Raw genomic sequence first — 26,937 nt, forward strand, 5'->3', positions numbered from 1 at the left:
AAAAAAGGCTAAGTTGAGAAAAGAGGTGAAAAATTATCTGCCAGTATGGATTACTTAAAATTTAACAGACCTTGTGCTGTACATTATCTAATAATCAGTAAATATTTCTTTGGTTTAAGGCACTGTGGCTAGATTTAAATAAAACTAAATTGAACTGATGGCATAATAACAATTGAAAATCAGCAAAATCTAGCATATAAATCTTGTTTTAAACATACTTAAAACTTCTTTTGCAGTAGATTAACAAATTATTCTTGGGCTGGTATGCAAATCTTTTCAACCCACCTTAATCTGAGCCAGCAACTGCAAGACCAAGTCCGGAAAAACCTGACGTAATAGTGTAAAATTAACATAGAGCCAAGCACAGTGTAAGTCATTATCATATAATAGTGGAAAACATAAACAACATGCATAATTGGTTGTCTTCATGGACAACTCTGACACCAGTGTAGGCTGTAAACTACTGGCATAAAAAGCAACAAAAACTATAATAACCTCACAGCAACCTGTACTAATCTCATGCAAACCTCAATGAAACTATCAATGACTGAAGCTATTAATGAAACCTGTTTGGTTAAGATTTGTGTGTTCAGCAGTTTGTGAGGTTCACAGTTGAATCCAAGCTGACATTCTTTTTATGTGTTTTTGGCTTTGGAAATGGGTAGAAAACAGTATGCTCCACTATGTATTTCAGTCTCTGCAATCACATCTTTTTACCATATCTGGAGCTTTAAATTAAATATTCATGGGAAGCACTCAGGAGCTGCTGTTTCAGATAATGTTGATGATGGTAACATAGTGGCAAACTTGAAAAAATAAGATTTGGAGGCTATTTTGCCCTAAAATATCCTGTGTGTATGTTAAAAATGCATTATAGGCCAAAAACGGATCTCTAAACTATAGTAAACAATGTCACAGTCATCAGCCTTGCCCCTTGGAACTAAGTTACAAGGGATAGTGGTTAAAATCTTCCCCTATGGAATGGAACACCCCTCAAAAATTAACAGGCTACTAGCGCTGCTCTGTAGGTGACCCTGCCAGTCTGCAGTGATAGCGGAGGAGGGTAAAGTTCAGAAACCTCACTGCTGGGCTTTAATTTAGGGAATGCCTTCAAAGAGGGGCATACAACAATTATTTATTATCACCCACCCCTAATTCTTCGGTGATATGAAGCTGAACTCAGCTATTCAACAGCTTCTTGTTCAAATTTTCCCGTTCCACTTTTAATGGTGCAGCACTTCTGATGCCTGAGGGGGCCAGAATGGAACTGCTACACCATTTAAGGTGGAACGGGAAATTTAGCTAGCTAGCTACCAAGACATCAGTATACTACCAGCAAAGTTTCATGCTTGTTATGAAGAAAAAGACCATAATACACTGAAATGACATTAAACTGAGATAATACAGGTTATTGTACTTTTTTAGCTGAGAAAATTCTCACATTTGTGAGTTTCTTTGGTCACTCGTGCAGCAATCATGGCAGTTTTTCTTTTTTTCTCATAACACTACGTTTGAAATGTGACTCTGACAAACCTCCGTTTGGAGGGCCATGTAGCCCTAACACTTCACACTACACCTCTATCTCAACAGGACACCCTACCCCTAGGCATGAACACGCAAAACAGAGGGGTAAGGGCTAAGTGGTAGGGGCGAGGGGTGAAATAGGACTGGGTCTATGTGTTTCAGATGTCTGGTTCCTATCACCACCACTGTGAACAACTCTGACTGAGATAAGAATCTCTAGAATGGAGCATTTCTCACCAAACCACTCTGAATGACTTAGTTTCAGAATCTTAACCATTTCATTTTGCAGAAATTTTTTCATAACCATTGCAATTCCATTCTAAGCACTGCTGGGTTGAGAGGAGCCCACCACACAATACTACCTACCTCAGAAACTGACCATTCAAACATGACACAGCTACAGTCTCTAACTGTACACAAGCAAAGTGCAGCTACCAGGCCGGGGTTTCTAATAAAGTGGCCAATAAGGTGTACAGTCAAGAGTAGACCCCAGTCTTCTTTATTTTAACAGCCATCAGATTGACCAACACCTATGATAGCTGTCAGTGGCCTACAGCAGCTATCATAGTTAACTCACCTCTAAAGACAGTCTCACAATTATGGGCTCTAGATAGACTTGAAATATGGAAATCACAGTGAACTCCTGCACTCTAAGTTCTGCGCTGCTTTTCAGTCCATTATGAATGGCTTTTTATGGGTAGTCTACATGAAAAGTTTAAAAAAAAAGTTTTAAAAACATCCATTTAAATCCATATGCAAGTGGAGCCACGCTAGATCCGTCATTGTCAGACCAACAAGCTGCCAGACCAACTCCCAGCTCACCCGCCTCAAATCACTCAGCCACAAGAGCTTTCTGCAAAGTTGGCAATCGGTGTTGCCAACTCTGTGTCTGGAACCAGCCTCCTGTACAAAAGAACCACGTCTTTGTGCTCTATTTTTTTCTCTGCTCCTCTTTATCAGAGCATAAAGATCACCTACTATTTTCCTCAGAGCACTAAAGCACTTTCTGGTCAGAAGGGAGTCAAATGTAAGTCCAGTCTGACGCACCACCTTAACTGTGAAGTGTCAAAGGGTGTGCCAGCAGCAGGAATTCTATTCAGAGCAGCCCCGGAGGCTCCGGTGAGCGGCTTCTTCACCTCTCGCAAAGGCTGAAATATAGATGTCAACCTACGTACTTGTATATGTAATGTTAATGAGTTTGCTGGGGGGGACAGCTTCACATTTACCAAACCAGAACATACAGAAAATGAGAAAGAAACCTAGACACAGCAATCTGGTTTCAACCCTTCAGAAAAGTCTTGATGCGCTGTTATGGAGAGAGAATCAACAGAAAAGTAAAGTATCGGATTAGGGTTGGGCAGTATCCATTTGTTTCACACCTGCAGACCTTCTGCAAACACCACACTGGTATACGGTATTGTCACTTTGTAAGTTACATAAAAGCATTTATGTCCCTTTTGTGCTGTCAAAAAGTTCAATCAATCAAAAGGCATAACTTACACTGTCACCAAATAAGTGAACACAGTGCACATCATTCATTTAAAATGTCACACCATCCATCTAACAGTGATAAATGTTAACTAGTGCTGCTAACTAGGAGAGAGGAAGCACGCTAAAGCATGCTAAAGAACAAAACAGTGCCACACTGTATCAAATTTGATTGAAATGTCCATTCTTAGCAAATACTTCAACATACATGTTTGTAGAAGTATAAATTCTCATTGAGCGCAGGGTTATCCAAAATTTATTTAGCACAATTCGCTCAAGTGAACACAATTAGCATTGTGTAAACTAAATGCTTAACCCGTCACACTTGTCTCAAACTGTTTGGAGCCACTAATTATTCTCAAATAGATTTGCTTATGAGGTTTCTGACACAACTGACATATTATTATCTATAAAAATGGACAAAACTATGTCAAACAGTGCTAGAAACCACATTTATTTGAGACTAGATCTAGTCTTTTTGAGATTAATTAACAACTAGACATGGTCTGAAGCAAGTATTGTGATGATTTAGTTTTATTTCATTAAACCAATATGTGTAGAGTGTAAAATGTGCTTGCACTTGATCTTTATCACCACAATGCAATGCATGCTATGGGCTATAGCTGCGCATTGTACTACCTGCACTTTCTGTCTACTGCAAAGGTGTCAAACTCAACCACTAAATCAGAATCAGAATCAGAATATGATAGGGCCATATTCAAAAATCTCAACAAATCTGTAGGCCGGAGAGTATTTATATTTTAATACACCAAAACGTCAACAGCAAAATATAGTCGCTTGTAGTAAACCTTCAAATATTACATATGGAAACTTGATATATTTAGGCTATATTAGATACAGATAACTGTTAAGTCTCTATAAATGTCCATCGCTGTAGAAGGGAGACGGGAGGAGGAGCATAGCGGCACATAGAGATGTTGCTTTGCCAAAAAGCAGAGTGTTGTTCTGTACATCATCCATCTGAACATATGCCACAACCAGCGCTGCCAGAGTCCACTCCACTCCTTCACGGGAGACTGGTAATCTCCAGTGTCCTTCCCCAGGGTGCGCCAGCCAGCGCAGACCCTCATCGCTTACACCCCCCTTTCATGGGCCATTTCCCAGCCATAAATAATCAATTGCAGAGGCTGTCTGCACCGTTCCTGCCGCATTTATTACATCTGTTAATCACAGAGAAAGCATGACAATCGTTCCAACAATACAATGCAGCCTAGGTTCAGGTTCTGGTCCACCTCCCCTGGCCAGATGCTGTAGGCTAAGAGTGCTGGGAGTGGAGAAGGAGAGAACTTCGTATCTCACTTGTAGCTCATTCAAACAAAGCAGAGAGATTCTGCTGGTTTTTAAAATTCCAATTAGGAGTGTCTAGATCCAGTTTTTTGCCAATAGAGCTGATCCGAGTACTTTAATACTGAGTATCAGGCGATAAAGTCCAATCACACAGTATAGGTCAGATATGTGGATAGCTGACAATTGATCTATTGAAATATACCTGGATCAGCTCCGATCCTGAAATACTGGATTGGATCAGGACATCCTTATTTCCAGCATGTACCACATTACAGGGAGCTTTTTTTTATTATTTGAGTCTGATGAAAAGTTATTTTTGTGTGTACAGTCTTGGTTTGCAGAAAAAAAATAAACCATCCTTTAAATTTTTGCTATGCTTTTGACATCTTTACATTTTTTTCATTTCTTGATAAAACAAACGGAAAACAGTCAGAATTGCAGACTAACATGGAGGCTTTTTTCAGACAAAATGAAATAAATAAATATAGTTAATTAAATATATGGCTTAATAAAGAAATAATACTATAACTGACAGGAAATGTGCAATTATATAATTTTATTCATTCACATGAAATACAACTTGATATTTAAACTGTCACTGGCTCCCATCAAAACACAGAGAGTTTGGTGATTGGTTGAGTAGTTAATAGCCGTGATTTAACAGGGGTGCCTGTTTTCCCCAGTTCAGTTGAACATAAAGTTTGGCAGCTTACTGCACGCCCAGCCATTTATCCTAAATAAATCCCCTTGGTTTATTTCAATTTCATCTAATCATCATTTGCTGCCAACATCACAATACACACAATGTAAAATATATGTATTTTGGAATGAATGTAGGACAAAATCGATCAAATAATCTCAGTGTTTAAAAGTAGCCAATATGCCATAGTGTGGTGATAGCCAGGGCTAGTTACTTGCATGCCTCCTTTCAGGCAGTCCAGACTTACTTTCATGCTACTATTAAACTTCAGTGCTATTACATACCAACACCAGCTATTCAAACAGCAGCCTAAAACAGCCAAAGCCTCTAAACTACCACATCTGACAGCCTCCAGGTTTGCATAGGGTACTTTGGTGAAGTTGCCAGTCTTATGACGTCAATTCAATGCACAGCAGTGTTACTTTGTATGTAGCAGTTAGGGAGTATTTTGACTCCTTAATGACCTCAGATTTCAGAGTATCCGATGACGTTTAGAGGGAAAATGACCATACAGACAGTGCCGTACTAGGCTAACAAAGGAAGAACTGCATCCCAACCACTTGTAAAAAGAACACTGACGCTGCAGAGTTGCTAAGGGAGACTTATCGCTGCTGTATTGTATGGTGTCCATTTACAACTGAGATATATTAGCCTTAATATCCAAGCAACGGTGGTCTACACCCTGGACATGCGAGTTTACCACACAGTGAGAGATTTAGTGTAATTATAGTCACCGTGGACGAGCCCAGGGCAGCATTCCTTTGCAGGAGGATTCTGCGGTGCATTTAGAAAAGTGTCACCCAGGCTACAGCTCCTTCCGCAGCCATTAAAGATGTTCACAACAAGGTCCATTCATCCAGTATAAACAGGATCTCAAAGATACTCATGAGCCTGAGGCCTGTTAGCCATAGCCAGCTGAAGAACATCAACAACAACAAGAAAATGAGCTCAGAGACAATTTTCCAGGGCCTTGACAATAGTGGATACTTCAGCCTACATCAGAGACATCTTTGATGTTTTTTTCCCCCTATTGACTTAAAACTGTCACAACAGCCCCAGCTCTCATCTAAGCACACGGTAATATCTGTACACTCTTAAAAATAAAGGTGCCAAACTGGATCCATTATAGTGATGATATATAGTAGGTGAGTGTAGTAGGTGAACAGGCGTAGGTCAAAGAACAAACACAACAAAAGCAAACAGATCCAAAAAGGCAAAGTCAGAAAATCCAGATACACAAGAAGGCAAACCAACAAACAGGAACCACTCAGCAGCTCTACTAGGAGAAGCAATACCTCACAACTTATCTAGTCTAAAGCCTGGGCCTTTAAACTAAACTAAGACTGGTCATATGACACACAGATCAGGTGCAACTCATCAGTATTTTTGTGATTGGATGATTGTGGAAGTCCAACAGTCACGTGATCTCCCACAGGATTCTGGGACATGGAGTTCATGTGTGAGCTGGAGCTACAGGCATGTGTGACAATATCCATTTTAAGTTTTTCACCAGTCAGTGTTCTCTAACTACAATACCCAGCATTCTTTTCGCAAATGTGTCACACAACACTTGGTAATCCCCCCACAGCAACAAAGAAATCCACTGATGTAGAGGCCAATAAATATGGACGTGATATTCAGCTTCCTAGTAGTAATGTTAGCTATTGGCTTTCTTCTTCATCTTTCAACCAGAAAATCTTTCTCTTGGGGCCTCTGTGGCACTGCTGTAGGGTTAGCGTAGGCATGTTTACAATTTGGCTACAGTACCTCTTTAAGGTTTTCCTTAGATCTCCACCTCCAAACCAAGAATCATTTAGGAACCTTTGTTTTTAACTACACATATTACACAAAATATCTCATACGATTAATAACTCGACAGCAAGCCTGCAGTTTGTGATGCTAATCATTCTTGATTGCAGGTAACAGGATCATCTAGACAAGCTGTCACACCAAAAATCAGCCTACAGGCCCTTCCGTTTGGGAAAGGAGAGCACATTTCAAAATGAAGTCAGTGATTTTTTTTTCATTAGATAATCGAATAACTGCAGAGACGTGGCGAGGCAAGACTTACTGCCTTCTTCCTTCACGCATGATGCGTACAACCAATCAGTCTCGCTCCACACGACGCCACAGTGAGACTGTACCAGATCCAGACTTCACAGGAGCTGGTGACTGTTGGGTTTATTCAGTCTAGGCATGCTATGACAGCACATCCGCAGAGCACTGAGAACTTTTGCCATTAAAACCTAAAAACTGGGATCTTCAAATTGCACCTTCAACACAGAGACTATAGTCACCAGTTCTCTGCATGGTGAAATGGTTCTTCAGATTGCTGGAGAATGTGGTGTATATGGTTCTATATAGCACCAAAAAGTGCTCATCTATTGTTACAAGCTTGGCATCATAACAATAGAAGAACCCTTTTTGTGCTATATAGAACTTTTTTAAAAAAGGTGCTACACAGAACATGTTCTTCAGCAATCTGAAGAACCATTTCACCATGCAAAGAATCATTTATGCATGAAATAGTTCTAAATTGAACTAATGGTTCTAAACAGAACCATTCCCTTTACTAAAGAACCAACTTTTTCTTTAAAGATGTCTGAATTTTGTTGCATAGGCCAAAAAACAACTCAAAATGGCAAAAATAACCAAATGACTTATACACCAAAACAAAGGTCCAAACAGGCCACTGAGATATCAAGCTTTTTTCCTTATTAGCCAGGCATAGCGCTCAAGTGCAAGGTGCACAAGTGAAGTAGACACAAGGCAGCAGTGATGAGCCGTTACCCATTCATTTCAAAGCTATGCTGACCTAGCTAGACTCTTTGGAACTTTATCTCTTAATCTGAATCCAAAAAGCTGCTTCTTATGAACCTCTGATGGGGTGATGGTTGTTTCACCCTCTGAAACAATGGTGACACCTTTTTTTAGCTTATACCAAGGGCTAGCCTTCAAAAATCAACAAAAGCAACCTAGCATAGCTAAAAAGAGTCTTGAATCCTGAATTCTGTCTTAAGTCTGTACTTTAAGCGCTCATAAGCAGGCCTATTTGAGACTACTTAACAATTCGATATGATTTAAGTCTAGTATGGGATGATTTAGATAGTTCCATAATGCTTATTTGTCTACATGTGCTTCCATTACTTGTTAGCTACATTAGCCTCACAGCTCCAGTACACAACTAAAGAAGCAAACATGTCTTGACTGATTGACTATTAGCTGGAAGTCAATCCTAAAAAGAACTAATTCCTCAATTCCAGGTCTTATGGAGTTGAGATTCATATCAAAAGCTTTGGACTCGATTTCAGACAGTGACAAATTTGGCCACACCAGTTTACATTGCTTAGTAGATATTCAGCTGTCCCTGTCTAGAAAGCCTGTCTGAAAAGTGCATTGTTTCACTATTTCTACTATAAGTCCAACTGTATTTTATTTTATAAAAAGTGGAAAGTGTAAGTGTGGAAGCGTAAGTGGAAGTGTATCCTGCCTTCCGCCCAATGACAGCTGGGATAGGCTCCAGCACCCCACCGCAACCCAGAAGGATAAGCGGTTTAGATGATATATGTATGTATGTATGGAAAACGAAGTAAAATGTAATATTTGTAACAAAAAAAGGATGACAATCAAACCGCATCACCTGAAGGAGCTGAGAGTGGAGAATCAGGTACTTAGCCTGCCCCGCTAGTCAGCTAAGTTCATTTAGATAGCATTAGCTCTCCAGATTTCCTTGTTCTGGTGAAATAATTAGCCAGATGTCGTTCTATATTTCTTGTTTTTTTGACTCTATTGATTCCCGTCAGCTGGAATCTGCATCTGGGTCAACTCCAAAATGTACCGACTACTTGCTGTAAGGGGGAAAACTGCGTACATTTGATTTGTCACCAACTATCCATTTAATGCGGTATCGCCATCATAAATATGAGCGTAACATATACATTCTGACTCATTCTGACACATCAGCAGCTGTAAATAAGGCCCGTCGTTAAGCTGCTCCAGCACGTCCCGCTGATCTGCCTCTAGGTTCGTTGCCCAGAAATCAATCACTACCCCACTGCCAAAATGAGCTTTTAATTGCAGGAGGTCCTGTCCAGCAACAACAACAGCTCAGGTCCCTCATACGAAAAACCCTGCAGAGTTTCGTCCTCATCTGCATACTTGCGGGGAGAACCAGTGGCGATCAGCTGGCCCCATGCCAAGCGCAGGCCAATCGAGGAAAAAGGCCTGTAAGTATCCGCTAAACTCAGCAGTCCTGGGGCCTCGAATCCATCGACTGGGCTTTGCTTACAGCTCATGGACTCCTGAGGTTCAGACCATGGGCTTAAAGGGATACTGCTATGGGTTACTATCTTATCTCTGTCTGCTGCAGCTTTACCATATGGTTAATTACCAAGGACTGTCATTTCTAAGTGTTTTGATTTGCTTAGTAAAAGAACAGAAAACTTGTTCTTTTACTAAGCAAACAGGCTTATAATGGAAGTCAATGGGCAGATGCTTCAGCCAATGGATCTTTATTCTGTTTGATGGCTAATTAACTGTATGCTATAGAAAAACCCTTTTAAATAAAACTGTTTGATGTGGTATATAAACACTGTTAGCGTTCAAAGTGTTCACTCCTCTAGTCCGTACGGTCCATATCTGGAAACTGAGCTACAAAAACGGCCCATTTTGAGTTCATTCTTTTTGTGAGGTCACGAAAAGAAACATATTTATATATTTCCCCTTAAACGGCCTACAGCAGTTTAGCCCCGCCCATTCGAGATGAAGTTCTAAGAAGTGTTTCAGCTTTTTGAATGAGGTGCAATATAGGGCTAATCAGAGCAGAGTTCATCAACATTCGTCTTGCAGGCAAAGCAACCAAAGCAGCATGTTTAATTCTAAGGGAAAAACAGAGGCTGGAAAACAGTCATGTAGAAACGAACTGCGACTGTTTTTGGTAGATAAAAGCACACAAACGTTCTAAGTGGGCCGCAGTGGGAACTATACAGTAATATGCAAGAAAAAGCAGGATAGGGACCCTTTAAACAGACAAGCAAGGAAAGTTTGAGAGATTTGAAAGGGAAGTAGATGTGTGGATGGGACACAATGCGTCAGACAAAAATATATAAATATATTCTACTGTTTCGCAGAGTGATTGAGGGGGTGTACAGACAGAGAAGGAGCGGTTGTGGGTTGCATGTGTAAGAGGGAGGGAGAAAGAGAGAGAGAGAGAGAGAGAGAGAGAGAGGGAGAAAGAGATCAGTAATGTCCTCAGTCACTAAATGACTGCTATCCCTTATCAGAGGATGCAACCTTCTAGTTGATACCATGACAACACAGCAGCATCACTGATGCACATGATAACTATCCAGAGATCAGCAGCACTGTAAAGAGGTAATGATGGAGTGATCCTGACAGTTCAGGAAAGACTACAGCAGCTCGGCCTGTCCTGAAGATCACAGCTGAACCCGCCTGATTCCTCTCAGAGTCAGAACAGAACACAGAGGATACAGCACAGCAGCATGAGTCAGGCTTCTGCCCCACAACAGCAGCACAGCAACTTCCACTCAGCGCATGAGAAACACATAAACACACCGACAGACAGACAGACATACGAATGAGTGAATGAATGAATGAATGAGTGAATGAATAGGCGAGCTGATAAAAAAAGAGCTAACTTAATGAATGATGGACATACATACATAAAATGACAAATAGACATTGACAGATAGATAGATAGAGATATAGATAGATAGACTCAAATGAGAGGAAAATGAATGAATACATTAATAAATTAGTGAATAAATAAATGTGGTAATAAATAAATAATCAAATCACTATGAAAAAATAAATTGATAAAGTGAATTAGGAAATAAATAGGTAATTAAATAAATCATAAATAAATAGACTAATAACTAAATGAGTGAATAAATAAAGAAATATATAAATAAATAAAAAAATAAACAACAAGAGATAATCAAATAAACAAACAAACTAGCAAATGAATGAATGGACAGGTAAATAAACAAATAAACTAAATAAAGTAAATACATATATAGATAGACAATAAGACATAGACAGACAGATAGATAAATGGATGGACGGATGGACGGATGGACAGACAGACGGACAGATAGATAGACAGACAGACAGATAGATAGATAGATAGATAGATAGATAGATAGATAGATAGATAGAGAGTCAAATTAGTGGAAAATAAATGAATACATTAATAAATTGGCAAATAAACAAATGTGACAATAAATAAAGAAAAAATAAATACATCAATTAATGGTTAAATCAATTAACACATAAATTAAAAAATAAACAAATATATAGATAATCAAATAAACAAACAGCTAACAAACTAGCAAAAGAACGAATGGACAGGTAAATAAACAAATAAACTAAATAAGTAAATACATACAGAGACAATAAGACATAGACAGACAGATCAATGGATGGATGGGCGGATGGATGGATAGGCAGATAGATAGATAGATAGACAGACAGACAGGCAGATAGACATATAGATAGATAGATAGATAGATAGATAGATAGACAGACAGACAGACAGACAGGCAGAAAGACAGATAGATAGATAGATAGATAGATAGATAGCATAGATAGACTGTCTCCTTCAGCTCTAGCAGGTTTCGCTCTCTGAGCTGCTCTAACTTCCCTCAGGCTCAAACAGCAGCAACAGCGTAAGAAACGCAGGAACAAACAGCTCCACACAAACACCGACACACTGCTCTGTGGCCGCTTAAGGTGGAATTTTCCGTGCCACCTTAAATGCTGCAGCAACTCCATTCTGGCGCCTGAGGCAGGAGCTGCTGCGTTTAAGGTGGAACTGAAAACGCGAACAAGACGCTGCCGAATAAGAGGAACTTCAGCCTCGTCTGTTCGTCTCTCAGCGTTCAGCCTCCTCAGACACAGCGCTGCACTCACCGGCTCCTCCGCAGAGCTCGCGCATCTCCTCCTCTCCTCCTCCTCCTCCTCCTCTAACGCTCAGCCGCGGCTTCACCGACCGACCGACCGCCGCTCCTCCAGGCAACAACGAGCCGCAAGCCGCGCGACTGATGAATTCACATCTCCTCCGGGCTCGAGCCCGCCGTCCTCTTCAACATCCTGCTGCAGTACACACTCACACAGCGCGCGCTCCGTGATCAGAGTGACCAAAGAGAACAGAGCTGAGAGAGTGAGAGAGAGAGAGAGGAGAGGGAGAGAGAGACACTCACTCACAGGGGAGAGAATGACAACAGCAGCCCACCACACTCCTCCACACTCACTGCCCGTGTCTGGCCTTCTGGAATCAGCACGAGCCAAAACACGATGTATGTCCTCCCTTCAGAATAAGACCTGATTAATAAACTTCATATAGTTATTTATTTTTATTTACATTTTTATAATTATAAATTATTTTATAATTATAAAATAAACACATTTATATTATAATTAATTTGTGATTTATTAATTCAAGTTTTTAGTCTGTTCATTTTAATTTCTTATCCTTTTTCAAAATAAAACCTGAAAATTGTATTTATTTTTTTATTCATTCATTCAACAACACGTTCCAAAAAAGTTGTGATGGGGGCTTGTTTACCGCTGAGGTGCATCACCTCCTCTTTTAACAACACTCTGTAAGTATTTGGAAACTGAGGAAACCAATCGCTGTAGTTTTTAAAGTGGAATGTTGTATTTTTTATTTCATAACCCTCCAAATGTTTTCAGTGTTGACAGGTCAGGACTGCAGGCAGGTCAGTTTAGCACCCGGACTCTTTTAATACAGAGCCATGTTGTTGTAATATGTGCAGAATGTGGTTTGTCATTGTCTTGCTGAAATAATCAAGGCCTTTCCTGAAAAAGGCGTTGTCTGATTGGCAGCATATGCCCCCTACACCATCATGAATACTGGCTTTTGAACTGTGCACTGATAACAAGCTGAGTGTTCTTTAGCTCGGAGGACACAGTGTCCCTGACTTCCAAAAAAATTTCAAATGTTGATCTGTCAGACCACAGGACGCTTTTCCACTTCACCTCAGTTCATTTTAAATGAGCTCAGGCCCAGAGAAGGTGGCAGCGTTTCTGGATCCTCTTTATATATGGTTTCTTCTTTGCGTTTTAGAGTTTTAACTTGTATTTGTGGATGCAGCGATGAACTGTTTTCACAGACAGTGTTTTTCAGAAGTGTTCCTGAGCCCATGCAGTGATTTCCACTGCAGAATCATGACTGTTTTTAATGCAGTGCTGCCTGAGGGCCCAAAGATCACAGCCAGCAAATACTGGTTTTTGGCCTTGTCCTTTGTATACAGAGATTTCTCCAGATTCTCTGAATCTTTTAATGTTATTATGTACTGTAGATGATGAAAAGCAAAAGTTCTGAGAAATGTTATTACTGAATTGTTGCACTATTTGCTTGTGCAGTCTTTCACAGAGTGGTGAACCCCTCCTCATCTTTACTTCTGAAAGACTCAGCCTCTCTGAGATGCTCTTTTTATACTCAATCACGTTACTGACCTGTTGCCAATCAACTACCAGGTGTTTTTTTAGCATTACACAACTTTACCTTTTTTGGAACGTGTTGTTGCCATCCTCCAGGGTCACAGGGGGTGTTTGTTTCTTAATTTTTAATTAAAATAATTAAATACATTTTTGAGGAAAACAGAAAAAATTAAACATTTTAAAAATATATCTTTGCTTTATCATGCTTTCTTTACTTTCCTAGGAATTTATGGTTCCTAAAAATCATGCTTTGATAAGTTTCCCTCTAAATGAAGAAACTCAGTTCTTGTCTATCAGCAGTCTTAAAAAATCAGTGCTGTTGTTTAGCGCAGTGAACACAGACCGCCGGTCATTTACTCAATTCTCTTCAACATGTTTGTAGTCTGAAGTGTAGAAAGCGTCTCCGTTTCTCTGCCGGGTCACTCAGTCACTGCCATCTGATTAAACGTGCAGGACGAATCACCTTGGGCTGCTCGTGAGGCAGATGAAGACAAAGGGACAGTGTGCAGTGCATGAATTATTGATCAGAAGTTGCTGGCTTCATTCAGACGGTTGAGTGGAGTGGAGCAGGTTAGTTAGGAGTCCACTCACACGCTCACAGCACACACACACACACACAGCACACACACTCACACACAGTCTGAGCAGCTGTGTTTGAAGTGTGTTACAGCAGCGCTTTATGTTTGAGGTCACAGCCTGCTCACACACACACACACACACACACACATGCATCAGTAGGCCTGCATAGTCACGCATGCGCACACGCTCATTCACATAGTCTCAAATGTTCAGTTCACTCCAGCGTTTGATTCACATCAGGCAAATTGTTTCAGATCTGAAGCAGCTTGATTTTCTCCTCTCTCTCAAAGATGAGAGCTTTAAGTGCTGTTTATCTGATGGGGACAGTGTTGGTGTCTATCAGGTGTTGCAGGTGGTTGTTAGGAGTCCCATTTTTTCCTTTGGCTTTCTCCTTCCTTATGCAAGTGGATTATTTTATATGTAATCTGCTCAGAAATCTCTCCTGAAAAATGAATAACTTCTACTTTATGGCTGCCCTGACTGTGAATTTTGAGAAATAAAGGGTGGTCTATAATTTTTGCATAGTAATGAATACATTTAATTGCTTTACAAATCAGCACAAAGAAAGTGTCCCTCGAATAAATCACTCTTTCAGTCCTCAAACTTCGGAAGTAGATCAGCTAGTCTAGATTTGAGAGAAGTTCTACAGTATATTTAGGTCAACATCAAAAGCCTCAATCGCGGCTCTGACACAGATCAGAGCTGTAACCAGCAGGGAGGAAGCTGAACAGCCGGGTTCTCCATATGCCTCACTCGGTCAGTCTCATTCAGCACTAACCTGACCTCTAACGCCACCCGGGCTCCCCAGGCCGGCCACGGCCACTGTGAATGTTTCTGATCTTATTACAATGCCCGCTTACAAATATTGGTGCCAAACAGTTCTTTGGTGCGATTGACCACTGTCGGTTCCTTAGAGAACCTTTGAATGGATGTCTTTTGTAGATGTTTGAGAGCGAAGGGCCTTTCGAGTTTAAATAACCGCCAGACAATGGAAAAACATTGATGCTAATTTAAGCTTTAGGAACCTTTCTAGTAAAATCCAAGCCAAAAACCATTTAGGAACCCACACTGTTCAGAGTGTAGAGCTCCTAAACCCGAACCTCAAGGTTTAGTGCCGTCCACTCAATGAGTCAGATCCTGTGTGTCTTAGCTTTTAGCTGCCTGGCCTAAGGAGTTGGAACCAGATAAAATGTGGCCTAGCTGGCTTTTGAGGAATGGGCTGAAAACCCAGGTTCTAATATAGTGAAACATTGTCAAAGAAGAGGTGGAACCAAGAAGCATCTTGGAAAACGTGCAGCTTAGTCTCTCATGCTGCAATGTGCTTGGTGGCTAGCTGACCAGCTGACCCACTCGTAGAACAGTTCAAGGGTTGATAGTTTCAGCTACTCCACATGTGAACTGGAGATAATTAAACATTTCCAGACTTGCTGGCGAGACACACATACATCAATGCAGGGCTCACAGTTATTACCACAATGCTAATTGCTAATCACAGCAAGATGGCTAACTTTAGACCAGAGGTCACCAACTCAAATGTTAAGAAGAGCCATTTTGTCCTTTCAACAAACATCAAACCACTTTAGGAGCCACAACATTTTATGTCCATTTTACCATCTTGGCTGTAAATATGTCTCAGTATGTGCTGATGTACTAGTACAGGCTAAAAAATGTAATACAAATGAAAACGCAGACTTACTTTGCTCTAAGATTTAGCTCAGCAATAGCTGCTTTTCTTGCATCTCCAGCAGGAAACTTTTCCTCAAAAGTGGACGAGTTTCTTGTAAAATGTCTCTCAACGTTTGACTTTTTACGAGGCTGAATTCAGCTTCTCATTCGCCAGCTTCAATCCCTGTTCCACCTTAAATGTGCCTGAGGCACCAAAATGTAACTGCTGCACCATTTAAGGAGGAACAGGAAAATTGGAACTAGAAGCTGACGAATGACAAGCTGACGTCAGCTTTGCGCCTTTAGTGTTTGACAGTTTCTCGCTGCAGATTAAATGTCTCAGGAAACCAGCTGGAGTAATTATGAAGTCTATTTGTCTCCAAATTATCAATGTTCGTCTTAAATCTCTCTCTTTGCCTCTTCATTAGCGACTAGCTAGGCGAGATTGTTGTGTGCATTGCTATGGTGACCAGCAGTCTGCGCACCAATCTTCAGGGTTAAATGTTGGTGAATTAGCAGATATAGGCTACATTAACTCCAGTGTTTAAGACCATTTATTGCTACAACTGTGTTGAACGATCAGCAGAGCTTTATTTTACTGCAAAGGAGGATTATTTTATTTTTACCTAAAAATCAAATTCTGCTGTGGAGCCACAACAGCAATGTAAAAGAGCTGCATGTTGCCGACCTCTGCTTTAGACCATCCCTGCAAGCTAGCATATCGTGGCACCAGCAAAGAAGAACACACAGGAAACATTGTGCTTTAAAGGCGAATGCAGGTCACTTCCAACCATACAACTCCTTCACGGTACACAGTAAACGCACACAAACTAAAGCTCAACCCAACACACGTACACATCATTAGGCTAACAACAACTTATTTACAATAAATGTCTCTCCTACCATGAATGACCATGCTGGGTGACCAGTTAAACCAGCGCCAGACCAGCATAAACCAGCTTAGACCAGTATGAAATGCATGCTGGTCTGTGCTGTTTTTTTCAGCAGGATAACAAGGCTACACAAAGTCCTCTGGGCATGCAAATGAACCAAATACACTCCCACTCAGCTCCAGACTCCACAATATGAAGCGATCTGCTTTCTTCTGATTATCAGATTAATGAAATATGGTGCCCCCCCCACTTACCTCAAATGTAGTCAATCAGCCAAGACGTGTTTACTTCTTTGGTTTTGCGCTGAAGCAGCGAGGCTAATGTAGCTAACAAGTAATGGAAGTTTAAAGGCACAAATTAGCCCTGCGCTAAATCATCACATACTGGCCTCAAACGGTGTGGAGCTGTGAAGTTGTTATGTGGTTTCTGACACTGTTTGGTCTATGAACACCTAGATAGTAAGAGAAAAGTGGACCACTGTTGGCTCACTGATGGCAAAACTGGCGGCTAACCGGCTCACTGCTCAGTGTTTTCCTGGCAGCCCACCAGTGGTTAAGCAGACAAAATACCACTTTGCGGCGCTCAATTTCCACTCACAGTCCAATTAACTTATTTTTCCTTTATTTCTTTCTATCGTTATACTTTGTAAATTACTTTAATAAATAATTTCAACTGCAGTAAAGCTGCTATAACCAACATTTTCAACTAAATGATTTTATAACAGGCCTGGTCATTAACTTTTGCTCTCGCAATTTTTTTATGTTCCAAAATGAAAGACTATGAGCACAAAAAAATTGAGGAGATTAAAAATTAGTTGGACATCGTACGCAGGACAATAATTTGGGTGGTCGGCAGCAGCATACTGACCTTATCGAGCCAGCAGACTGATATATGCTTGCTATCTGGGCAAGGACAAAAGTAAAGACAGAAAATGAAAACGGTCAGGCTGCTACTAGCTAAGCTACTTTTGCTTTTTGCTAAGCTACTTAAGCTACCTGTCTATTTTAAAATCTATTTGAGATTACTTAACAAGTCAGCACGGTTTGAGTTGAATGTGTGGTGGTGTTAGCACAGCGCTAACTACATAAACGTCCATTACTTAGCTACATTAGCCTTGAAGCTCTAGTGCCACACTAAAAAAATACACTTCAGCACCAAACATGTCTTGGCTAGTTGTCCACTCTTGTGGTGAGTGTACACTTGATGCTCACTGTTCCTTTAAGCCAGTCTCACATGCTGTGGCTGCAGCCACTAGCTGTGCGTGCTAACAGGGGTCCAGTAACAGTTGTCAGTAGGTGTGTATGTGACAGACTGTGGTGATGTGTATGTATAGCAGGAGAGGTTACTCACTGCCTGAGCACTGAACACGGCTGCAGTGTGAAGACTGAAAGCTCTGATGTGATATTTAACAGTGCTTTACCATCTTTTCATTACAGTCAGACTGAAGAGAGCAGCTCTACAGAACAAATCAGGACAAGCCAAGTGATTCACTAAATGAGCTGATATGCCTTTGTTTTTCTGTAGAATAACTGAATGAATGTATGAATGAAAAGGAGAAAGTACAACCCCATTTCCAAAAAAGTTGGGACGCTCTGCAAAAGGTAAATAAAAACAAAATGCAATGATATACAAATCATGTAAACCTTATATTTAATTGAAAATAGTAGAAAGACAACAAATGTTGAAACTGAAATTTAGTTGTTTATTGAAAAATATAAGCCCATTTGGAATTTGATGCCAACAACACATGCCAAAAAAATTCAGACGGGGCATGTTTACTACTGTGTTACATCACTTTTCCTTTTAAAAACAACTATTGTTTGATAACTGAAGACACTAATTGATCCTGTTTTGAAAGTTTTATTTCATTCTTCTGTTATAAGTCTTTAGCTGTGCAACCATATTTTTCTTCTTTGCACAAAAGTGATAGGTTATTACAAAATGTGCATAATTTTTAGTGTTAATGGTGCCTTCACAGATGTGCTAGGTGCCCAAGACATGGAGACAGACAGACACTGGCTTTTGAACTTTATGCTGCTGACAATCTGAAAGGTCCTTCTCTTATGTGGTTTGAAAAACCCAACATCAGATATTTCCATAGTGGCTCTCTGACCACAAAACTTGTTCTCAGTGTGCATCACTCCATTTGAAATGAGTTTGAGCCCTGAGAAGTTGGCAGCGTTTCTGAACATTGTTGACGTCCGCTGTGCATAGTACAGTTTAACTTGCTTTTGTGGATGTAGTGTTTAGTGACTATAGTTTGTCCAAGCATTCCTGAGCCCATGTGGTGATATCCATCACATAAACATTCCAGTTTTAATGCAGTGGCGTCTGAGGTCATAGACATACAGATGTGGTTTTGGCCGTGTCCATTACACACAGAGATAACTCAGAGAGAATCCTTTGGTGATATTAAGCACAGTAGAGGGTGAAATCCATGGAATTTCTCATTGGCAAATGTTGTTCATAAGATGTTGGATTATTTGCTGACACATAAAGGACTAGGCCTCTCCTGGATGCTCCTTTCATACCCAAGCATCATTGCATCACCTGTTTAATATGTCTTTTGAACATTTCACATCACTGATACTCTGAAATTGTCCCTGTCCAGGTTTTCTGGAATGAGTTTGGAGGTCAATTTCAGAATAAGGGTGTACTTACAAAAATACATGAAGTTAATAAGGTAAAACATTTTCGTTTAAATACAGGTCAAAGTTGATTGTATAAACACCTGCTTTCTGTTCTACTTTTCATATACTGTTCCAATTCTTTTGGAATTAAGGTTTGTAAAATTGGATGTAAAAGGTTACCCCAAGGAGCAAAACCTAAATGTGCTCCCAAGTCTGAAATTACAAAATAAAGCTCTCCTAACCCACCACCTGCATATCTGATCAACTAAATTAAAGATGAAAATCTCCCCAGTGAAGCTTTATGGAAAGGCCTTGAAGGATGTGCATTCTGGGTTTATTGCTTTCCAGGTCAAAGGCAATAAGACGCAGCATTGCATGAGATTAGGTAAACGTCTGCTTAGCATACACAGCTTTAAAGTGTTCTGACCTCTAAAATCCCTCATCAAACACATCCCCAGAATCTCAGCAACATGTGCACGTGTTCTTATAATCACAAGTGAAGCCAGACTCAAGGATATGGTGTATTGCTCCAGCAACATATGCTATGCGTTGTACAGTCTATATTGAATGCCACTTTTTTTTAGCTCCATGTACCTCACAGATTCATTATATAAGTATACAGTTACTATACTGTACTATACTGCAATGTTACTAATACAAGTACGTATAGTTATAAGAATAGCAAGACAAATGAACTGTGTGACAGCAGATGGGCTACAATAATAATTACACATAATTGTTGTAACTGTATTAATATGTGTAATTATTACTGTATAGAATCTGTTGCTGCACAACTGCTCTCCACTCCTTTCATTACTGGTCAGTTACTGACCACAGGAAAGCTGCTGTCCAGATATTATTTGGGTGGTGGATCATTCTCAGCATAGCAGTAATACTGATTGGTAATGTGTGGTGAAGCTGGTATGAGTGTTGCTGGAATTTTTACACTCATCAGTGTCACTGCTAGGTTGAAAGTGGACCACCTCCCAAAAATATGTAGCCGATTAAGGAACTGAGCCCTGATAAAGAGATAGTGGCAAACTGTGTACCAGCAAAGGAGGAGCTACAAGGGATTTCTTATAATAATTATATAGAAATGCACCGATACCATATTTTACCTTCTGATACCAATATTAATACCTGATCCTTCAGTATTGGCTGATTCAGAGTATCGGTACTGATGCTAACTCTTACTGAACTCCAGCAGCACTGCTGTGTCTGATCCACTCAGACCAGCACAACACACACTTACACACCACCACCACCACATCAGTGTTACTGCAGTGCTGAGAATGATCCACCACCCAAATAGTACCTTCTCTGTGAGGGTCCATGGGGTCCTGACCACTGAGGAACAGGGTAAAAGGGGGCTAACAAAGTATTCAGAGAAACAGATGGACTACAGTCTGTAACTGTAGAACTACAAAGTGCACCTATATAGTAAGTGGAGCTGATAAAATGGACAATGAGCATAGAAACAAGGAGGTGGTCATAATGTTATGCCTGAACGGTGTATGTATATATATGTATATCGCAGTTTTTAGCATAATATGAAAGTACCTGTTACTCTTTACATTGTTTGTACATTTCATGATGAATGGACCAAAAGAAATGACCCAAAATGACTTGGAAAAAAAATCTGGTTCCATTAACTTAAAAAGTACAGTATGTTGTGTATATATATATGTGTATGTATGTGTGTATATATATATATATATATATATATATATATATATATATATATATATATATATACTCTCATTGGTTGGAACATGTAGCCACTTGGTTTCACTGGATGCCATGTTTAGGTTCACTCTGCATTAACACAATGATATTGAATAATTTTTTTTAGTTACTTAAGTGCTGAAAATCATAAATACACTCTGAGGAAGCTTATTTTTTCCACTTATATAGAAATGACTCAATGGAAATATTGAAAAACATTTAAATAGAAAAACGTCTTTAGGGTCATATTGAAGACAAATGCCATTAATCACAAATAACTACACAAAATAATGTCGTTAATGGTGATTAATTATTTTAATCATTTGACAGCTCTAATATGTATGCCTGTATGCAGGCAGATTACATAAATGCTGTATCTGTCACTGTAATGACCTGCTGGAGAGCACATTCAGTTTCCCCCCTCATATTTGCCCTCCTCATTTCACATTCTACAAACCGCATTGGTCAGGGTCTAAGCCAAGGCCCAGGCTCTGATTGAAAACCCTTACAGACACCTGCACTGCTCTCAGCTCCAGTTTCTGAGTCTATTACAACCCCACCGGCCCCTCCCTCCAATGCCCCGCAGCCTCGTAAATAAGGCATGCTCGGGAATGGAAGGAGGGAGAGAGAAATAAACGACGGTTCGGCTGCTTCTTTTAGCCACGAGAGAGGAAAAGGTCAGTCGGATGTTGGGGTGGTATTAGCGGTGGGTGATGAGGGCCAGCAGAGAGCCAGAGGGGATGGGGACGCTGCCAGGTCAGTGGGGTGAGGCTTTTGTGCAGTGTGGAGAATGAGAGAGAGAGAGAGAGAGAGTGAGAGAGAGAGAGAGAGGCATTTAGAGGCTCATCTGTCACATGGATAGCCTATTAAACCTGCTTTTGAAGGAGGAAGAGTCATAGGGAGACAGATTACAGCCTAAACGGCATGAGAAGGATAATATGTATATGATAAGGTGATGGAGGCTTTTGCCACAAACACACAAACACACACTACTGCTCAAAAGTTTGGAATCACTAAAGGTTTGAATTCACAGCTCAAAAGTTTGGAATCACAGCTTAAAAGTTCGGAATCGCTATCCAAAAGTTTGGAATTGCCAAAGGTTTGGAATCACAGTTCAAACATTTAGAAGCACCACTCAAAAGTTATTAAAAAGTTTGATATCATGGGTCAAAAGTTTGGGAATTTCAGAATTTGGGCTGTCAGAATTTTGCACAGGGATTCCAAACTTTGAGCTCTGATTCGAAAGGTTTGGAATCACAAGTCAAACATTTGGAATCACCACTTAAAAGTTTGGAATCACTGTTAAAGGTTTGGAATCATTATTTAAAAGTAAGGAATCATCACTCAAAAGTTTGAAACTATGGTTCAAAAGTTTTGAATCACTATTAAAAAATTTGATATTACAGGCCAAAAGTTTGGGAATGACACCTTAAAGTTTCGGAAGCACAGTCATGATTCCAAAACTTTGAGCTGTGATTCAAAAGGTTTGTCATCACTATTAAAATGTTTGGAATCACCATGAGGGTTTGCCTCTGGACAAAAGTGGTTGGGCCTATGCTGACTGGACATAATCATCCCACCGCCACTGTTTCTTTCATTGTTACTGTTGCTCTCTCTCTCTCTCTCTCTCATATATATATATATATATATATATACTCACAAACATGCAACACACTCGCTCTCACTATCTTTCAGACTCACAAGCTGCTGCTGCTGCCCCACCGGTGACAGAGCGGTTGTGTTAGACAGTGAGATGAAGACATGCAGAGGACAGGCCATTAGCATTTGAAAGAGCTGCCTGTCTCAGAGAGCGAGGCGAACGAGGCTCAGAGACACGGAGACAGACGAAGACATGGAGAGACAGAACCTGGAATAAAACCCTCAGACAGGCAGGGAGAGCGAGAGGAAAATGCGTAGACACTGATGGAGGACCAGCTTTGACATATGAATGATAAACGACAAGCCTGAGCTCATCACAAGGCAGCTTCAGTTAAAGTACTTAAAGAAGGATCTATATCCTACATTTCTCTCGCCTTTTATACTGTTTTCCCTGAAATCCACTCATGTCTTTTGTGATGGTTTCTGACACCAATAACAGTCTTAATTAATTTTTACATTGCCATCTTCACCCCTTAGAATTAAACAGGCTGTTTTTGTTTCTGTACCTTTAAGACTGAACTCCATTCTGATTGGTTGTCCTGTATAGTGGCTGAAACACTCTTTATAACTTCAGAATGAATGGGTTAAACGTATTTAGACTGATAAGGTGAATGTATGTCAGTGTGTTCATTTTTGTGACATCTCAGAAACTGTGAATTCAAAATGGGCTGTTAATGCAGTCAAGCTTCCATACATAGACTGTATGGACTGAGAAGAGAGCATTACAGTTTAAAACTTGTTCAAATACTACAGCAAACTTTTATTAAAAAAAAGTTTTCCATGATATGAGCTCTTTGAAGTGCTTCAGTGTTTGTCAGTTCAGCTTCCCTCCTGTTTGAAGATGATCCATTAGTTTAATATAATATGAGACTGATTTTACTTTTTCATATTTGCCTTTATTACAATTAATGGTGCAAACGCACAGAAACTGAGAGAGACAGAGAGAGAGAGAGAGAGAGAGAGAGAGAGAGAGAGAGAGAACTCAATAAGGTAACTTTAGTTAAAGTAGTTAAAGGGCCGATATCCTACATTTTTCCTACCTTTTATTTTGTTTTCCCTGAAATGCACGTATGATCTTTGTGTTGATTTATGTACCAAAAATAATTCATTTTTACATTACAGTTTTCCAACCTCTCTTTATCCCTCAGAATTAAACAGCCTATTTTGTTACTGTACCTTTAAGACTGACCTCTGTTCTGATTCCCTGCCCCCCTGTTGTGGCTGAAACACTCCTAATAACTTCAGCATTAGGGGGCAGGACTAAACTTTCTTTGGCCTGAAGGCGAATAGGCGAATATATGTAAGTGTGTTGGTTTTTGTTACATCACAAAAACAGTGAATTCTGCAGTTTTTTTGCAGAGTAGTGAACTGTACATTTTGAAACGTTATTAAAAAAAGGGAAAAAAAGAAAGAAAATATAGAATTCCATGATATGAGTTCTTTAAAGTACGTCAGCGGTGGTCAGTTTAATTTCCCTCCTGTTTGAAGATGATCCATTAGTTTAATATAATATGAGACTGATTTTACTTTTTTATATTTGCCTTTATTACTGTTGAACAGAAGCTCAGAGAGAAAGAGGGAGACAGAGAGAGAGAGAGAGAGAGAGAGAGAGAGAGAGAGAGAGAGAGAGAGAGAGGGACACACCATCTTTGACATATAAATGGTAAATGACAAGACCGAACTCATCAAGGCAGCTTTAGCTGAATTATTTAAGGGGCCATATTATATATTTTTCTTGGGTTTCATTTTTTTCCCAGGGACCACTTAAGACCATTGTGTGGTTTTAGGTTTTAAAACAGTCATAATTAGTTTCTACATGACCATTTTCCAACCTCTCTCTATCCCTTACCTTTAACCCCTTTAAAATCCCAGGCTTATTACATACTAAGTCGTATTATTTAGTAACTACAGGCACTTCAGTGCTGGCAGAGCTATTCTCAGGTTATAGAAGTGTGTAATAGAACTTTGGGCCTGCCGGTGCGCCCTGGCTGTTTAAAGGGTTAAATAGGCTGTTTTTGTTACTGTGCCTTTAAGACTGATATATGTAAATTAGCTCTGTTCTGACTGGCTGTCCTGTATTGTGGCTGAAACACTCCTTATATGACTTTAACGCTTGGGTGGAGCTAAACAGGCAGAGATATGCAAATGTCCATCACAAAATTGAAAACAGGCTCTTCTTGCAGCTTATTGTCCAAATATGGACTGTATGGACTGGAAAGTGAAAAAGGTCAATAATGTTTACATACTATATCCGTCTTATTTGCAAGGAAAGTCCGGTTTTCCATGACATGGGCCCTTTAAAGCAGTCCACTATTCGTCAGTGCAATTTCCTTCCTTTGAAGATAATCCATTAGTTTAATATAACATGAGGCTGCTATTACTTTTTCATATTGCCTTTATAACCATTGACTGAAATGTCATTTCAGGATTCATTTTCAGAGAGTCAATTCATTGTGCCCCAAGAGCTGGTTTTCTGAGCATGGATTAAGCCTAAGTCTAAGACTGAACTGCATTAACAATGCAGCTTGACCAATAATAAGCATTTTTAGTCTGGGCTAAAGCTTAACCCTTTAAGGGCAGTGCAAAAAAGCTTGTGTCACAAACTATAATTTGGATCAAACAAGCGCTGCGTTCCCTCTATTATATAATCCTATCCTGCTTTCTGGTGCAATATTCTTGAAATAGTGTTATTTTGGACAGTATCCTTCTTAAACTGCTGCTCTGTAATGGTACTGAACGCAGTCCAGCAGTGATGTTGACCGCCCCAAAATGGCGGTCCCATTGACATGCCTGGCTGGACCCAACGCGGCATCTAGGTATGTACATCTATGGTTAAAATCTTCAAACACTGAGTGCCAAATTAGCCATTCAGGAATTCTTTCTTTGTGGTATTTATGTAGATATAGCTAAGTGAGCTCTCTTGTCGGTTAGGTCTTCAGGAGCTGAAAAGAAGGCCTAATGCTTTTGATTAACTATCAATAATTATGAAGTGACAGAGGAATCAACCAATCATGTACAATGGGTAGGATCAATTTAATGAAAGAGCGGCAGCCTGATCAGTGAGTTGTTAGCCCCTTAAAAGGCCAGGGCCTGCTGGTGGGCCCAAAGTTGTCTTCTACAACCTAAGAATAGCTCAGCCAGTTTGCATTGAAGTCCCTGTAGTTACTGAATAATAAGCCTTAGCATGTGATAAGTTTGGGCTTTTAAGGATTAGCTCACTACTGAAAGAGTCACTGTGAAACTGCTACAAGGTCAAATGTTTGGTAATATGTCTGTCACAAGCATCAAATGAAGTCAAATAGAAATGGAACGTCATTTAGAAGCTTCAAATGTTCGTGTTTAACTGCCTAAATATATTCATGTGAATCACCCTCAGCTTGGCACTAACAAACTTCTAGAATCTCATAGGGATGCTAGCAGAAAGTTAGCATAATCGTGAGGTGGGTTTTTAGCTCTAATAGTTTTCCACGTTAGATTAACAACATAATTAGGAAGTGACGGTGGAATCAACCAATCATTTTTTGATTTACAATGGGTGGGACCTCTATAGGGAACAAACTTAAATATGCCATTGATCTTCACAGTTTCTGTTTATTTGCTGAGTTTAACATACTGGGGGTAAAATCAATAGGAAAGGTGCTATAACTTTTGCACAGGGCACATTTTATTTTAATTTTTTTAATGTGTTAAAAGCACCAAAAAACAATAAGTGTGTACTAAATGTGCAGGTGTGCTCACTGTAGAGGATGTGTTAAAATATTTACACTTACAAAATCAACAACACGTCATTTCACCAGGGGCGCCCAAACTTTGCATACAAATGTATATACTAGTCTTTTATCGCATACATACATACATACATACATCATCTAAACCGCTTATCCTTCTGGGTCGCGGTCTTTTATCGCATAGCAAAAAGAATTTATTTTATAAGCTTCAAATGTCTGTGTTTAAAACAAGTAGCTTAGCGCTAACATACTGTTACAAATCTCATAAGGGTGCTAGCAGAAATAAAGGCAGAGGTGGGTTCTTCTTAATTTTGACCCAGTTTTAAATATCGCTGCTGTTTCAACAAAACCTCGTATCTCCATTTTTGTTGTTTTTTCGGTTTTGACATGATTCGAAAGTATCTGTTACTCTTTACATTGTGCGTAAATTTCATGATGAATGGACCAAAATAAACGGCCCAAAATGACCAGGAAAAAAATCTGGTTCCATTGATTTACATTAAAAGTAAAGCATGTTTTTTCCTTCTTCTGTGAAGCTTTCATTTTGGAGATCT

At 39.8% G+C, this 26,937-nt stretch overlaps 1 protein-coding gene across 1 annotated transcript in view; it reads right to left on the reverse strand.

Moving 5' to 3' along the window:
* dlgap4a (discs, large (Drosophila) homolog-associated protein 4a) overlaps window positions 1-11,982 on the reverse strand; it is a 181,780-nt gene extending 169,798 nt beyond the window's left edge. The window contains exon 1 of the mRNA XM_036590838.1: window positions 11,951-11,982. The gene's annotated coding sequence lies outside the window, so the exon portion shown is untranslated. The remainder of the gene's footprint in view (window positions 1-11,950) is intronic.
* Window positions 11,983-26,937: the final 14,955 nt, after the last annotated feature.

This window comes from Colossoma macropomum, unplaced genomic scaffold (assembly GCF_904425465.1).
Source record: "Colossoma macropomum unplaced genomic scaffold, Colossoma_macropomum, whole genome shotgun sequence".
Lineage (NCBI taxonomy): Eukaryota > Metazoa > Chordata > Actinopteri > Characiformes > Serrasalmidae > Colossoma > Colossoma macropomum.